The sequence below is a fragment of the Salvelinus fontinalis genome, chromosome 32, assembly GCF_029448725.1.
Source record: "Salvelinus fontinalis isolate EN_2023a chromosome 32, ASM2944872v1, whole genome shotgun sequence".
Taxonomy (NCBI): Eukaryota; Metazoa; Chordata; class Actinopteri; order Salmoniformes; family Salmonidae; genus Salvelinus; species Salvelinus fontinalis.
This window is the reverse complement of record NC_074696.1, coordinates 6,731,218-6,748,767: the sequence shown is the minus strand read 5'-3', so window position 1 is coordinate 6,748,767 and position 17,550 is coordinate 6,731,218.

Sequence of the window (17,550 nt, the reverse complement as noted above, 5' to 3'; positions counted from 1 at the left end):
TGGCTCACTGACGGCTCTGGACGCTCATGGCTCACTGGCGGCTCTGGCAGATCCTGTCTGGTTGGCGGCTCTGGCAGATCCTGTCTGGTTGGCGGCTCTGGCAGATCCTGTCTGGTTGGCGGCTCTGGCAGATCCTGACTGACGACTGGCTCTAGCGGCTCCTGGCTGACTATCGGCTCTGACGGCTCGGGACAGACGGGCGGCTCTAATGGCTCGGGACAGACGGATGGCTCAGACGGCGCTGGGGAGACGGATGGCTCAGACGGCGCTGGGGAGACGGATGGCTCAGACGGCGCTGGGGAGACGGATGGCTCAGACGGCGCTGCGGAGACGGATGGCTCAGACTGCTCCTGTCTGGCGGAAGGCTCTGGCTGCTCCTGTCTGGTGGAAGGCTCTGTAGGCTCATGGCAGACGGGCAGCTTTGCAGGCTCATGGCAGACAGGCAGTTCATGCGCCGTTGGGCAGACGGCAGACTCTGGCCGGCTGAGACGCACTGTAGGCTTGGTGCGTGGTGCCGGAACTGGAGGCACCTGACTGAGGACACGCACTTCAAGCCTAGTGCGGGGAGCAGGGACAGTGCACACTGACCTCTCGAAGCGCGCTATATGCCTGGTGCGTGGTACCGGACTGAGGGCACGCACCTCAGGACGAGTGCGGGGAGAAACAACAGTGTGCACAGGACTTAGGAGACGCACAGGTGGCTTAGTGCGCGGTGCCGGAACTGGAGGCACTGGGCTGGAGACACGCACCATAGGGAGAGTGCGTGGAGGAGGAACAGGACTCTGAAAACGCACTGGAAGCCTGGTGCGTAGTGTAGGCACTGGTGGTACTGGTCTGGGGCGGGGAGGTAGTGCCGGAAATACCGGACCGTGCAGGCGTACTGGCTCCCTTGAGCACCGAGCCTGCCCAATCTTACCTGGTTGAATGCTCCCCGTCGCCCGACCAGTGTGGGGAGGTGGAATAACCCGCACCGGGCTATGTAGGCGAACCGGGGACACCATGCGTAAGGCTGGTGCCATGTAAGCCGGCCCGAGGAGACGCACTGGAGACCAGACGCGTTGAGCCGGCCTCATGACACCTGGCTCAATGCCCAATCTAGCCCTACCAGTGCGGGGAGGTGGAATAACCCGCACTGGGCTATGCACTCGTACAGGAGACACCGTGCGCTCTACTGCGTAACACGGCGCCTGCCCGTACTCCCGCTCTCCACGGTAAGCCTGGGAAGTGGGCGCAGGTCTCCTACCTGTCCTCGGCCCACTACCTCTTAGCCCCCCCCAAGAAATTTTTGGGGTCTCCTCTCGGACTTCCAGCCACGTCTCCTTGCTGCCTCCTCATACCACCGCTCTTGGGCTCTCGCTGCCTCCATCTCCTCACGAGCGCGGCGATATTCCCCAATGTGAGCCCAGTGTCCTTTACCTTCCAGCTCATCCTCCCAAGTCCAGTAGTCCTGTGTATAATCCTGCTCGACTTCACGCCGCTTGGTTCTGGATCGGTGGGTGGTTCTGTAACGGCGGTCCTCCTCCTCTTCAACCGAAAAGGAGGAGTAGTGATGGAACCAAAATGCAGCGGAGTTTGAAGACATGATTTATTAAAGATAACACGAACTTGACTAAACTAACAAAACAACAAACGGTGTAGACAGACCTGGACGATGGACTCACATAACACGAATAACGCACGAACAGGGAAAAAAGCCTACACATAAAAATGACGATGAACAAACAAACCGAACAGTCCCGTATGGTGCGACAAACACGGACACAGGAGAAAACCACCCACAACGAACACTGTGAAACAACCTACCTAGATATGACTCTCAATTAGAGGAACGCCAAACACCTGCCTCTAATTAAGAGCCATACCAGGCAACCCATAAACCAACATAGAAACAGAAAACATAGAATGCCCACCCAAACTCACGTCCTGACCAACTAACACATACAACAAACTAATAGAAATAAGTCAGGAACGTGACACACTCACTTTTAACCAGAGTTCTGTAGAGCACTCACTTTTAACCAGAGTTTTATAGAGCACTCACTTTTAACCAGAGTTTTATAGAGCACTCACTGTTAACCAGAATTCTATAGAGCACTCACTTTTAACCAGAGTTTTATAGAGCACTCACTTTTAACCAGAGTTTTATAGAGCACTACTTTTAACCAGAGTTTTATAGAGCACTACTTTTAACCAGAGTTCTATAGAGCACGCACTTTTACATTTACATTTACATTTAAGTCATTTAGCAGACGCTCTTATCCAGAGCGACTTACAAATTGGTGCATTCACCTAATGACATCCAGTGGAACAGCCACTTTACAATAGTGCATCTAAATCTTTTAAGGGGGGGGGGGCAGAAGGATTGCTTTATCCTATCCTAGGTATTCCTTGAAGAGGTGGGGTTTCAGGTGTCTCCGGAAGGTGGTGATTGACTCCGCTGTCCTGGCGTCGTGAGGGAGTTTATTCCACCATTGGGGTGCCAGAGCAGCGAACAGTTTTGACTGGGCTGAGCGGGAACTGTACTTCCTCAGTGGTAGGGAGGCGAGCAGGCCAGAGGTGGATGAACGTCTTTTAACCAGAGTTCTATAGAACACTACTTTTAACCAGAGTTTTATAGAGCACTACTTTTAACCAGAGTTCTATAGAGCACTGCTTTTAACCAGAGTTTTATAGAGCACTACTTTTAACCAGAGTTTTATAGAGCACTGCTTTTAACCAGAGTTTTATAGAGCACTACTTTTAACCAGAGTTTTATAGAGCACTACTTTTAACCAGAGTTTTATAGAGCACTACTTTTAACCAGAGTTTTATAGAGCACTGCTTTTAACCAGAGTTTTATAGAGCACTACTTTTAACCAGAGTTTTATAGAGCACTACTTTTAACCAGAGTTCTATAGAGCACTCACTTTTAACCAGAGTTTTATAGAGCACTACTTTTAACCAGAGTTTTATAGAGCACTACTTTTAACCAGAGTTCTATAGAGCACTCACTTTTAACCAGAGTTTTATAGAGCACTCACTTTTAACCAGAGTTCTATAGAGCACTGCTTTTAACCAGAGTTTTATAGAGCACTACTTTTAACCAGAGTTTTATAGAGCACTACTTTTAACCAGAGTTTTATAGAGCACTACTTTTAACCAGAGTTTTATAGAGCACTACTTTTAACCAGAGTTTTATAGAGCACTACTTTTAACCAGAGTTTTATAGAGCACTACTTTTAACCAGAGTTTTATAGAGCACTACTTTTAACCAGAGTTTTATAGAGCACTGCTTTTAACCAGAGTTTTATAGAGCACTGCTTTTAACCAGAGTTTTATAGAGCACTGCTTTTAACCAGAGTTTTATAGAGCACTACTTTTAACCAGAGTTTTATAGAGCACTGCTTTTAACCAGAGTTTTATAGAGCACTACTTTTAACCAGAGTTTTATAGAGCACTACTTTTAACCAGAGTTTTATAGAGCACTACTTTTAACCAGAGTTCTATAGAGCACTGCTTTTAACCAGAGTTTTATAGAGCACTGCTTTTAACCAGAGTTTTATAGAGCACTGCTTTTAACCAGAGTTTTATAGAGCACTACTTTTAACCAGAGTTTTATAGAGCACTGCTTTTAACCAGAGTTTTATAGAGCACTACTTTTAACCAGAGTTTTATAGAGCACTACTTTTAACCAGAGTTTTATAGAGCACTACTTTTAACCAGAGTTCTATAGAGCACTGCTTTTAACCAGAGTTCTATAGAGCACTACTTTTAACCAGAGTTTTATAGAGCACTACTTTTAACCAGTTCTATTCAGAAGTACACTCTTAGAAAAAAAAGAGTTCCAAAAGGATTCTTCGGCTGCCCCCACAGGAAATCCCTTTTTGGTTCCAGGTATAAATCTTTTTGGTTCCAGGTAGAACTCTTTTGGGTTCCATGTAGAACCCTCTGTGTAAAGGGAACTCAAAAGGGTTCTACCTAGAACAAAACGGGTTCTACCTGGAATCAAAAAGAGTTCGTCAATGGGTTCTCCTATGGGGACAGCTGAAGAACCCTTTTTAGGTTCTAGATAGCTCACTTTTTCTAAGAGTGTAGTGCACTATAATAGGAAATAGGATTCCGTTTGGGATGCTACCAGTGAGAACACATTACAGTGTGATGGTTGTTTTAACCCAGTGAGAACACATTACAGTGTGATGGATGTTTTAACCCAGTGAGAACACATTACAGTGTGATGGTCGTGTTCACCCAGTGAGAACACATTACAGTGTGATGGTCGTTTTAACCCAGTGAGAACACATTACAGTGTGATGGTTGTTTAACCCAGTGAGAACACATTACAGTGTGATGGTCGTGTTCACCCAGTGAGAACACATTACAGTGTGATGGTTGTTTTAACCCAGTGAGAACACATTACAGTGTGATGGTTGTTTAACCCAGTGAGAACACATTACAGTGTGATGGTTGTTTTAACGCAGTGAGAACACATTACAGTGTGATGGATGTTTTAACCCAGTGAGAACACATTACAGTGTGATGGATGTGTTTACCCAGTGAGAACACATTACAGTGTGATGGATGTTTTAACCCAGTGAGAACACATTACAGTGTGATGGATGTTTTAACCCAGTGAGAACACATTACAGTGTGATTGTCGTGTTCACCCAGTGAGAACACATTACAGTGTGATGGTCGTGTTCACCCAGTGAGAACACATTACAGTGTGATGGTTGTTTAAACCCAGTGAGAACACATTACAGTGTGATGGTTGTTTAACCCAGTGAGAACACATTAGTGTGATGGTCATTTTCACCCAGGGAGAACACATTACAGTGTGATGGTTGTTTAACCCAGTGAGAACACATTACAGTGTGATGGTTGTTTAACCCAGTGAGAACACATTACAGTGTGATGGTTGTTTAACCCAGTGAGAACACATTACAGTGTGATGGATGTTTTAACCCAGTGAGAACACATTACAGTGTGATGGTTGTTTTAACCCAGTGAGAACACATTACAGTGTGATGGATGTGTTTACCCAGTGAGAACACATTACAGTGTGATGGATGTTTTAACCCAGTGAGAACACATTACAGTGTGATGGATGTTTTAACCCAGTGAGAACACATTACAGTGTGATGGATGTTTTAACCCAGTGAGAACACATTACAGTGTGATGGATGTTTTAACCCAGTGAGAACACATTACAGTGTGATGGATGTTTTAACCCAGTGAGAACACATTACAGTGTGATGGTTGTTTAACCCAGTGAGAACAGATTACAGTGTGATGGATGTTTTAACCCAGTGAGAACACATTACAGTGTGATGGATGTTTTAACCCAGTGAGAACACATTACAGTGTGATGGTTGTTTAACCCAGTGAGAACACATTACAGTGTGATGGTCGTGTTCACCCAGTGAGAACACATTAGTGTGATGGTTGTTTAACCCAGTGAGAACACATTACAGTGTGATGGTTGTTTGATTCAAGGCATTAGGACTATGCTGTATGCAGAAATACTCAGACACTGGAATTCAATCAAACTGTCCACTCCAACGTTTGCAGAACTTAGGTAACAAACTTCTTAAACTTCTTGAGAACTGTAACCTCCTTTGAGCGGCGTCAGCGGCAACGTAAATATACTCCCTCATTGCAAGTTAGATTGAATTACAACTTCTACGATGCTGATGAATGAGCAACATTATGCCAGAAGAGTTCACCATTTTCTATGAAATCAGACGCAGTCCTCGCTGTTGCGTTAATACCAAAGAGAGGGCGGGACGGATGTTCTCTATCTCTAAACGAGACACCAGCAGCCCCATGCAGACTGATCCACCAGCTGCCCCATGCAGACTGATCCACCAGCTGCCCCATGCAGACTGATCCACCAGCTGCCCCATGCAGACTGATCCACCAGCTGCCCCATGCAGACTGATCCACCAGCTGCCCCATGCAGACTGATCCACCAGCTGCCCCATGCAGACTGATCCACCAGCTGCCCCATGCAGACTGATCCACCGGCTGCCCCATGCAGACTGATCTACCGGCTGTCCCATGCAGACTGATCTACCGGCTGCCCCATGCAGACTGATCTACCGGCTGCCCCATGCAGACTGATCCACCGGCTGCCCCATGCAGACTGATCTACCGGCTGCCCCATGCTGACTGATCTACCGGCTGCCCCATGCAGACTGATCTACCGGCTGCCCCATGCAGACTGATCCACCGGCTGCCCCATGCAGACTGATCTACCGGCTGCCCCATGCTGACTGATCTACCGGCTGCCCCATGCAGACTGATCTACCGGCTGCCCCATGCAGACTGATCCACCGGCTGCCCCATGCAGACTGATCTACCGGCTGCCCCATGCTGACTGATCTACCGGCTGCCCCATGCAGACTGATCTACCGGCTGCCCCATGCAGACTGATCCACCCGGCTGCCCCATGCAGACTGATCTACCGGCTGCCCCATGCTGACTGATCTACCGGCTGCCCCATGCAGACTGATCTACCGGCTGCCCCATGCAGACTGATCCACCGGCTGCCCCATGCAGACTGATCCACCGGCTGCCCCATGCAGACTGATCCACCAGCTGCCCCATGCAGACTGATCCACCGGCTGCCCTATGCAGACTGATCTCTCACTCAAATTCAATTCAAAGGGCTTTATTGACACGGGCAACATATGTTTGCCAAAGCAAGTGAAGTAGAAAATAAACGAAAGTGAAATAAACAATAAAAAATGAACAGTAAACATTACACTGACAAAAGTTTCAAAGGAATAGAGACATTTAAAGTGTTATATTAGGGCTATGCACAGTGTTGTAGCACAAAAAGGGAAAATAAATCAACAGAAATATGGATTGTATTTACGCTGAACAAAAACATGCCACAGTTTCAACAAGTTAAAGTTCATATCAGGAAATCAGTCAATTTAAATAAATGAATTAAGCACTAATCTATGGATTTCACATGACTGGGCAGGGGCGTAGCCATGGGTGGGTCTGGGAGGGCATAGGCCCACCCACTGAGGAGCCAGGCACAGCCAATCAGAATGAGTTTTTCCCCACAAAAGGGCTTTATTACAAACAGAAATACTCCTCAGTTTCATCAGCAGTCTGAGTGGCTGGTCTCAGACGGTCCCGCAGGTGAAGAATCCAGATGTTGAGGGCCTGGGCTGGCGTTTACACGTGGTCTGCAGTTGTGAGGCCGGTTGGACATACTGCCAAATTCTCTAAAACGACGTTGGAGAGAAATTAACATTCAATTCTCTGGCGGCAACAGCTCTGGTGGACATTCCTGCAGTCAGCATGCCAATTGCACACCTCCCTAAAATATTATGACATATGTGGCATTGTGTTGTGTGACAAAACGGCACATTTTAGAATGGCCTTTTATTGTCCCCCAGCACAAGGTGCACCTGTGTAATGATTATGCTGTTTAATCAGCTTCTTGATATGTCACACCTGTCAGGAGGATGGATTATCTTAGCAAAGGAGTAATGCTCACTAACAGATGTAATCAAATTTGTGCACAACATTTGAGAGAAATTAGCTTTTTGTACATATGGAACATTTCTGGGATCTTTCATTTCAGCTCATGAAACACTTTACATGTTACCTTTATATTTTTGTTCGTTGTACAATGGTGTTTGTTCTTCACTGGTTGCCCTTTTTCTTGTGGCAACCGGTCACACATCTCTCTCCCTCTCTAGCAGCTTGCTTATTGTCATTGGCCACCTGCTGTGACAAGGGACAGCAGCAACCATACATTAACACGGTCTCAAAACAGAGTACCGTGACTAATCGGTTCTCCCTACAGACGCACTAACTAACCGGCGGGAACCAAAACAGTTTATTGTGCGGGTACAACCAGAGAAGTCGTGAGACTTCGTGAGAAGTCGCCTACATGACAAGGAGTCTGCTTACATTAGCTCAACCAACCATAACGGTTGCGAACGACTGATCAAACTTTGCAGGCTGCTGTTTTTGTTACGGGCAGCAGGAGACAGACGGGGAGTGCTCCTTGCTAGGCGACGGGTCTAATCATTAACCCGGGTTAGTTGCCCCTCGTTGGAGGAACTTCTTGCATGGATACATCATGGCTACGTTTGTCTGAGGGTTCAGTTGTTAGACGACATTGATCCATTCAACGGCACCAATTTCCCCGGAGCCGACGCGACCACCGCACTACACGTTCGGAGAGGATATCCCGCTTATCAATCAGATAGCAGGAGTCCACCGGCTACTTAGAGCCACGTATAAGGTTTGCAATGTTTTAATTTGGCTACCCCTATTTTAGTGTTGGATTATTACATTTCAATGTTATTTTTGTTTATTCATGTATAAACTTGGCAATGTCGTGCCAGTTACACACCTTACCAGGTAGGGTATGTATAAGACCAGCCGCGCCCTCAATTGTAACATTTTTCAAACAAGGATAATTTCAAGGCTACATACAGCAAGGCAATGTGAACAACCTTTCACACCGTTGTCAAACAGTATTAGTGTGTCTATATTAGCACATTGCGGGCGATGATACACCGGAGCACCATTCGTTTTCAATGAAGGGAAGCGAAGTGCGCGGTTACCGTTGGTCGACGCAAGCATGAGTGTGAGGGAGCATGAACAGGGCGGGACCAAAGTTGGGGAAATATTCTGTCTGCAACATCATATTGCTATTGACCAATGGCTGTTAACTATACACTAATAAAACACGTCACTCTCACACAATATCCATAAAATTCATTATTTTATTTATTATTTTTATTTTATTTTTTTATTTCACCTTTATTTAACCAGGTAGGCAAGTTGAGAACAAGTTTTCATTTACAATTGTGACCTGGCCAAGATAAAGCAAAGCAGTTCGACACATACAACAACACAGAGTTACACATGGAGTAAAACAAACATACAGTCAATAATACAGTAGAAAATAAAAGTCTATATACAATGTGAGCAAATGAGGTGAGATAAGGGAGGTAAAGGCAAAAAAAGGCCATGGTGGCGAAGTAAATACAATATAGCAAGTAAACCACTGGAATGGTTGATTTGCAGTGGAAGAATGTGCAAAGTAGAAATATAAATAATGGGGTGAAAAGGAGCTAAATAAATACAGTAGGGGATGGGGTAGTTGTTTGGGCTAAATTATAGATGGGCTATGTACAGGTGCAGTAATCTGTGAGCTGCTCTGACAGCTGGTGCTTAAAGCTAGTGAGGGAGATAAGTGTTTCCAGTGTAACGGTTTTCGGCGTCTGTAGAAGAGGAATCGGACCAAAGCACAGCGTGGTAAGTGTTCATGCTTTTTATTGAAAACTGAACACTAATACAAAATAACAAGAGAATAAATGAAACCGAAACAGTACTGTAAGGTGCAAAACACTAAACAGAAAATAACTACCCACAAAAACCATGTGGGAAAAAAGGAGGAACTGGCTTTGGGGGTGACCAGAGAGATATACCTGCTGGAGCGCGTGGGTGCTGCTATGGTGACCAGCGAGCTGAGATAAGGGGGGACTTTACATAGCAGGGTCTTGTAGATGACCTGGAGCCAGTGGGTTTGGCGACGAGTATGAAGCGAGGGCCAGCCAACGAGAGCATACAGGTCGCAGTGGTGGGTAGTATATGGGGTTGTGGTGACAAAACGGGTGGCACTGTGATAGACTGCATTCAATATTTTGAGTAGGGTATTGGAGGCTATTTTGTAAATGACATTGCTGAAGTCGAGGATCGGTAGGATGGTCAGTTTTACGAGGGTATGTTTGGCAGCATGAGTGAAGGATGCTTTGTTGCGAAATAGGAAGCCAATTCTAGATTTAATTTTGGATTGGAGATGTTTGATGTGAGTCTGGAAGGAGAGTTTACAGTCTAACCAGACACCTAGGTATTTGTAGTTGTCCACATATTCGAAGTCAGAACCGCCCAGACTAGTGATGCTGGACGGGCGGGCAGGTGCCGGCAGCGATCGGTTGAAGAGCATGCATTTAGTTTTACTTGTATTTAAGAGCAGTTGGAGGCCACGGAAGGAGAGTTGTATGGCATTGAAGCTCGTCTGGAGGGTTGTTAACACAGTGTCCAAAGAAGGGTCCAGAAGTATACAGAATGGTGTCGTCTGCGTAGCGGTGGATCAGAGACTCACCAGCAGCAAGAGCGACATCATTGATGTATACAGAGAAGAGAGTCGGCCCAAGAATTGAACCCTGTGGCACACCCATAGAGACTGCCAGAGGCCCGGACAACAGGCCTTCCGATTTGACACACTGAACTCTATCAGAGAAGTAGTTGGTGAACCAGGCGAGGCAATAGTTTGAGAAACCAAGGCTATTGAGTCTGCCGATGAGGATGTGGTGATTGACAGAGTCAAAAGCCTTGGCCATGTCAATGAATACGGCTGCACAGTATTGTTTCTTATCGATGGCGGTTAAGATATCGTTTAGGACCTTGAGCGTGGCTGAGGTGCACCCATGACCAGCTCTGAAACCAGATTGCATAGCGGAGAAGGTGCGGTGGGATTCGAAATGGTCGGTAATCTGTTTGTTGACTTGGCTTTCGAAGACCTTAGAAAGGCAGGGTAGGATAGATATAGGTCTGTAGCAGTTTGGGTCAAGAGTGTCTCCCCCTTTGAAGAGGGGGATGACCGCAGCTGCTTTCCAATATTTGGGGATCTCAGACGATACGAAAGAGAGGTTGAACAGGCTAGTACCAGGGGTTGCAACAATTTCGGCAGATCATTTTAGAAAGGGTCCAGATTGTCTAGCCCGGCTGACTTGTAGGGGTCCAGATTTTGCAGCTCTTTCAGAACATCAGCTGACTGGATTTGGTTGAAGGAGAAATGGGGAAGGCTTGGGCGAGTTGCTGTGGGGGGTGCAGTGCTGTTGACCGGGGTAGGGGTAGCCAGGTGGAAAGCATGGCCAGCCGTAGAAAAATGCTTATTGAAATTCTCAATTATAGTGGATTTATTGGTGGTGACAGAGTTTCCTATCTTCAGTGCAGTGGGCAGCTGGGAGGAGGTGCTCTTATTCTCGATAGACTTTACAGTGTCCCAGAACTTTTTTGAGTTTGTGTTGCAGGAAGCAAATTTCTGCTTGAAAAAGCTAGCCTTGGCTTTTCTAACTGCCATTTGTATATTGGTTTCTAACTTCCCTGAAAAGTTGCATATCACGGGGGCTATTCGATGCGAATGCAGAACGCCACAGGATGTTTTTCTGTTGGTTAAGGGCAGTCAGGTCAGGAGAGAACCAAGGGCTATATCTGTTCCTGGTTCTACATTTCTTGAATTGGGCATGCTGAATTAAGATGGTGAGGAAGGCATTTAAAAAAAATAACCAGGCATCCTCTACTGACGGGATGAGGTCAATATCCTTCCAGGATACCCGGGCCAGGTCGATTAGAAAGGCCTGCTCGCTGAAATGTTTCAGGGAGCGTTTGACAGTGATGAGTGGAGGTCGTTTGACCGCTGACCCATTACGGATGCAGGCAATGAGGCAGTGATCGCTGAGATCTTGATTGAAAACAGCAGAGGTGTATTTAGAGGGAAAAATGGTTAGGATGATATCTATGAGGGTGCCTGTGTTTACGGATTTGGGGTTGTACCTGGTAGGTTCATTGATAATTTGTGTGAGATTGAGGGGATCAAGCTTAGATTGTAGGATGGCTGGGGTGTTAAGCATGTTCCAGTTTAGGTCACCTATCAGCACGAGCTCTGAAGATAGATGGGGGGCAATCAGTTCACATATGGTGTCCAGAGCACAGCTGGGGGCAGAGGGTGGTCTATAGCAGGCGGCAACGGTAAGAGACTTGTTTTTAGAGAGGTGGATTTTTAAAAGTAGAAGTTCAAATGGTTTGGGCACAGACCTGGATAGTAGGACAGAACTCTGCAGGCTATCTCTACAGTAGATTGCAACACCGCCCCCTTTGGCCGTTCTATCTTGTCTGAAAATGTTGTAGTTAGGGATGGAGATTTCAGAGTTTTTGGTGGTCTTCCTAAGCCAGGATTCAGACACGGCTAGGACATCCGGGTTGGCAGAGTGTGCTAAAGCAGTGAATAAAACAAACTTAGGGAGGAGGCTTCTGATGTTAACATGCATGAAACCAAGGCTATTACGGTTACAGAAGTCATCAAAAGAGAGCGCCTGGGAATAGGAGTGGAGCTAGGCACTGCAGGGCCTGGATTCACCTCTACATCACCAGAGGAACAGAGAAGGAGTAGGATAAGGGTACGGCTAAAAGCTATGAGAATTGGTCGTCTAGGACGTCTGGAGCAGAGAGTAAAAGGAGCAGGTTTCTGGGGGCGATAAAATAGCTTCAAGGTATAATGTACAGACAAAGGTATGGTAGGATGTGAATACAGTGGAGGTAAACCTAGGCATTGAGTGATGATGAGAGAGATATTGTCTCTAGAAACATCATTGAAACCAGGTGATGTCATCCTATGTGTGGGTGGTGGAACTGAAAGGTTGGATAAGGTATAATGAGCAGGGCTAGAGGCTCTACAGTGAAATAAGCCATTAAACACTAACCAGAACAGCAATGGACAAGGCATATTGACATTAAGGAAAGGCATGCTTAGTCGAGTGATCATAAGGGTCCAGTGAGTAGAGGTTGTTTGGGCTCACGGCGATTCAGACAGCTAGCCGGGCCAAGTGTAGCAAGCTGGCAGAAGATTGAGGTCTGTTTTTAGCCACCTCGTGCGTTTCCGTCGGTAGATTAGTGAGCTTCCGTGTGGTAGAGGGGACCAATCCAATTGGCAAAATAGTTATAGTTATAGTGGCCCAAGAAATTTGTCAGATTAGACCTATTCAGATAGCGGCCGATAAGACAGCTAACGATTAGCGGGCCGCAGATGGGAGTTCGGGTTACGTCGCGACGGAGGGGCCAGTTGGATAACTCCCTCGGGCAGATAACGTCGGTAGTCCAGTCGTGAAGGCCCGGTGGGGCTCCGCATCGGCAGTAAAACGGGTCCGGATAGGTGATTGTAGCCCAGGAGTGGCTGAGAGATCTCTTTGGATATAGAGTACATCCTGATTGTGTACTTATGGGCGGATGAATGGATATACATCAGCCACATTTGGTCAGAGATTTCATGATTTAAAGGTGCACTATGTAGAAATCGCTCCGCCATTTCCTGGTTGGTAAAATTCTAATATGTAACCTATTTTCAGTTTACTTTACAAAACAAGTCATGTGATGTGTAGAGAGTCATTGAACCATCTAAACCCGCTGTGAAATATATTTTCAACAACTAACAATGTTATATATTCAACTGTTTTAAAGCTGGTGTACAAAACTGACAGTAAAAGATGCGAAAAACAAGACGTAAGAACGGGAAGTTTTACGATGATACCATTTATCTTTTTCATATTTTACAAATCTTTCTAAAACAGAACATGGAATCAATTCAATGGATATCCAACAACAGAGGTAAGAATATGTTGAAGCTGTATATGCAGATCACATGTACCATCCTTTACCTCTTCAATGAATATCCCATAGGCCCATTCACATTTACCACAAAAACCAAGGTATGAATACTGTTGTGTACATTTTGAAACATCGGTATAATTACTATTTTGGGGATTTACAGACTTCACCCTCCTTCGCTACACCTCTGATGAATATAACGGGCAATCTGTTCGACCACCCTGCTCTGCAAAGTCATTCTGGTTATGGACACGGAGAACATCAACACATTAGCATCAACACGTTAGCATCAACACGTTAGCATGAGCACATTAGGATCAACACATTAGCATCAACACGTTAGCATCAACACGTTAGCATCAACACGTTAGAATCAACACATTAGCATCAACACATTAGCATCAACACGTTAGCATTAACACATTAGCATCAACACGTCAGGGGATATACCCATGTGACTTGGGGCTCTGCTCGTAGTTTGAACCATATTCAGATTTTTTTTTATTCTGTTAAAAAATGTACCCGAAAAGGTTCTTCAAAAGGATCTTCGAGGATCCATTAAAAGGGGTTCTTTGAAGAACTTATAGTGGTTCCTCTACAGTTTCAATTTGAAGAACCCCTAAAGGATACTGCAGGAACCTTTTCTGTTTAGAGTGTATATCCATGGTATGGTAAATAAGCATACTATAAACTCAATGGGTCCTCTATGGGTCTTGGTCAACAGTTCCTGTATAGAGCTCTATGGGTCCTGGTCAACAGTTCCTGTATAGAGCCCTATTGGTCCTGGTCAACAGTTCCAATATAGGGCCCTATTGGTCCTGGTCAACAGTTCCTATATAGAGCTCTATGGGGCTCTGGTCAACAGTTCCAATATAGAACCCTATTGGCCCTGGTCAACAGTTCCAATATAGAACCCTATTGGGCCCTGGTCAACAGCTCCAATATAGAACCCTATGGGGCCCTGGTCAACAGTTCCAATATAGAACCCTATGGGGCCCTGGTCAACAGTTCCAATATAGAGCCCTATGGGGCCCTGGTCAACAGCTCCTATATAGAGCCCTATGGGGCCCTGGTCAACAGTTCCAATATAGAGCCCTATGGGTCCTGGTCAACAGTTCCAATATAGAACCCTATTGGTCCTGGTCAACAGTTCCTATATAGAGCCCTATTGGCCCTGGTCAACAGTTCGTTCCTGTATAGAGCTCTATGGGGCCCCGGTCAACAGTTTGTTCCTGTATAGAGCTCTATGGGGCTCTGGTCAACAGTTCCTGTATAGAGCTCTATGGGGCTCTGGTCAACAGTTCCTATATAGAGCTCTATGGGGCTCTGGTCAACAGTTCCAATATAGAACCATATGGGGCTCTGGTCAACAGTTTGTTCCTGTATAGAGCTCTATGGGGCTCTGGTCAACAGTTCCTATATAGAGCTCTATGGGGCTCTGGTCAACAGTTCCAATATAGAACCATATGGGGCTCTGGTCAACAGTTTGTTCCTGTATAGAGCTCTATGGGGCTCTGGTCAACAGTTCCTGTATAGAGCCCTATGGGGCTCTGGTCAACAGTTCCAAAATAGAGCTCTATGGGGCTCTGGTCAACAGTTCCCATATAGAGCCCTATTGGCCCTGGTCAACAGTTCCTATATAGAGTCCTATGGGGCCCTGGTCAACAGTTCCTATATAGAGTCCTATGGGGCCCTGGTCAACAGTTCCTATATAGATCCCTATGGGGCCCTGGTCAACAGTTCCTATATAGAGTCCTATGGGGCCCTGGTCAACAGTTCCTATATAGAGTCCTATGGGGCCCTGGTCAACAGTTCCTATATAGAACCCTATTGGCCCTGGTCAACAGTTCCTATATAGAACCCCATTGGTCCTGGTCAACAGTTCCTATATAGAACCCTATTGGCCCTGGTCAACAGTTCCTATATAGAACCCCATTGGTCCTGGTCAACAGTTCCTATATAGAACCCCATTGGTCCTGGTCAACAGTTCCTATATAGAACCCTATTGGCCTTGGTCAACAGTTCCTATATAGAACCCCATTGGTCCTGGTCAACAGTTCCTATATAGAGCCACATTGGCCATCGCAGGCTGGGTCACACCCTCTCTCTAGCTACGGCTAGCAGGCTGGGTCACAGCAGGGTTAAATATAGATATGCTATGTATAGTCTGTGAGCCTGTTCAGCTCTCTGTCTCTGTGTGAGGGAGAGTGACCCTGCTGCCCAGTGGGTCTTGTGATCTGATGGTTCTCGTGGACAAAGTCATCATGCAGCTACACTGGACTGGACAGCATGGTAGACCAGCGGAGGAAAGTGGATATCGAGGACATGTTAGGTCAGGAAGTGAAGGGGAACTAATATGTGAATGCCATTCCACTGTCCTGACCTGGTTGGCTATATGTCCAGTAGTAAAAACCAAATTGGTCTTTGATTCAAAACAATACACATTTGGTTTACCGTTCGAGGTAGTCTAAAACAACTTACTCCACTTTCCCATAGTCCACTACTTCTCACTACAGCAAGGAACCATGAATTAGAGGGTTCAGGTCAGTAGTGGAAGAAGTACCCAAGTTGCCATACTTGAGTAAAAGCAAAGATGCCGTAAATAGAAAATGTTTTTTACTCAAGTAAAAGTGAAAGTCACCCAGTAAAAAACTACTTGAGTAAAAGTATAAAAGTAAATATACTTAAAAGTAAAGGTAATTCCCAAAATATACTTAAGTATTAAAAGTGAAACTATAAATCATTTCAAAATCCTCATATTAGTCAAACCAGACGGCACTATTGTCTTGTTTTTAAGGGGCACACTCCAACACTCAGACATAATTGACAAATGAAGCATTTGTGTTTAATGAGTCCGGCAGATCAGAGGCAGTAGGGATGACCAGGGATGTTCTCCTGATAAGTGTGTGGATTTGATAATTTTCCTGTCCTGTTAATAACTTCTCTAGGATAGGGGGCAGCATTTTCACGTTTGGATGAAAAGCGTGTCATCTTATCGGCTCTTTACCAGCCATGCAATTATTTTTATTATTTATTTTTAAATCACGTTGTTCGTAACTTAATGTGTACATACTGTTGCTGCTACTGTCTCTTACGATCGAAAATAACTTCTGGACATCAGAACTGCGATGACTCACCTCAGATTAGACAAATAATTTTTCTTCAATGAGTCGGAGGGGAGGGACCAGATCCACGTCATTCGCTGGAGAAGGAAACTGAGATTTTGCGGAAAAAGATCAGGGTGCCTTGTGAGGATCAGGCGACGAGTGGCTAATCTGCCTTTGCCTTCCGTCCTGCTAGCTAACGTTCAATCGCTGGAAAATAAATGGGACGAACTGAAAGCTACAGCTTGACTTCAACACCATAGTGCCCTCAAAGCTCATCACTAATCTAAGGACCCTGAAACTAAACACCTCCCTCTGAAACTGGATCCTGGACTTCCTGACGGGCTGCCCCCAGGTGGTGAGGGTAGGTAACAACACATCCGCCACGCTGATCCTCAACACTGAGGCCCCCTCGGGTGCGTGCTCAGTCCCCTCCTGTACCCCCTGTTCACTCATGACTGCACGGCCAGGTACGACTCCAACACCATCAATAAGTTTGCTGATGACACAACAGTGGTAGGCCTGATCACCGACAACAATGACACAGCCTATGGGGAGGAGGTCAGAGACCTGACCGTGTGGTGCCAGGACAACAACCTCTCCCTCAACGTGATCAAGATAAAGGAGATGATTTTGGACTACAGGAAAAAGAGGACCGAGCACGCCCCCATTCTCATCGACTGGAGCTTCTGTTGTGGAGCAGGTTGAGAGCTTCAAGTTCCTTGGTGTCCACATCACCAACAAACTAACATGGTCAAAGCACACCAAGACAGTCGTGAAGAGGGCACTACAAAACCTACTCCCCCTCAGGAGACAAAAAAGATTTGGCATGGGTCCTCAGATCCTCAAAAGGTTTTACAGCTGCACCATCGAGAGCATCCTGACTGGTTGCATCACTGCCTGGTATGGCAACTGCTCGGCCTCCGACCGCAAGACACTACAGAGGGTAGTGCGTACGGCCCAGTAGATCACTGGGGCAAAGCTACCTGCCATCCAGGACCTCTATACCAGGCGTTGTCAGAGGAAGGCCCTAAAAATTGTCAAA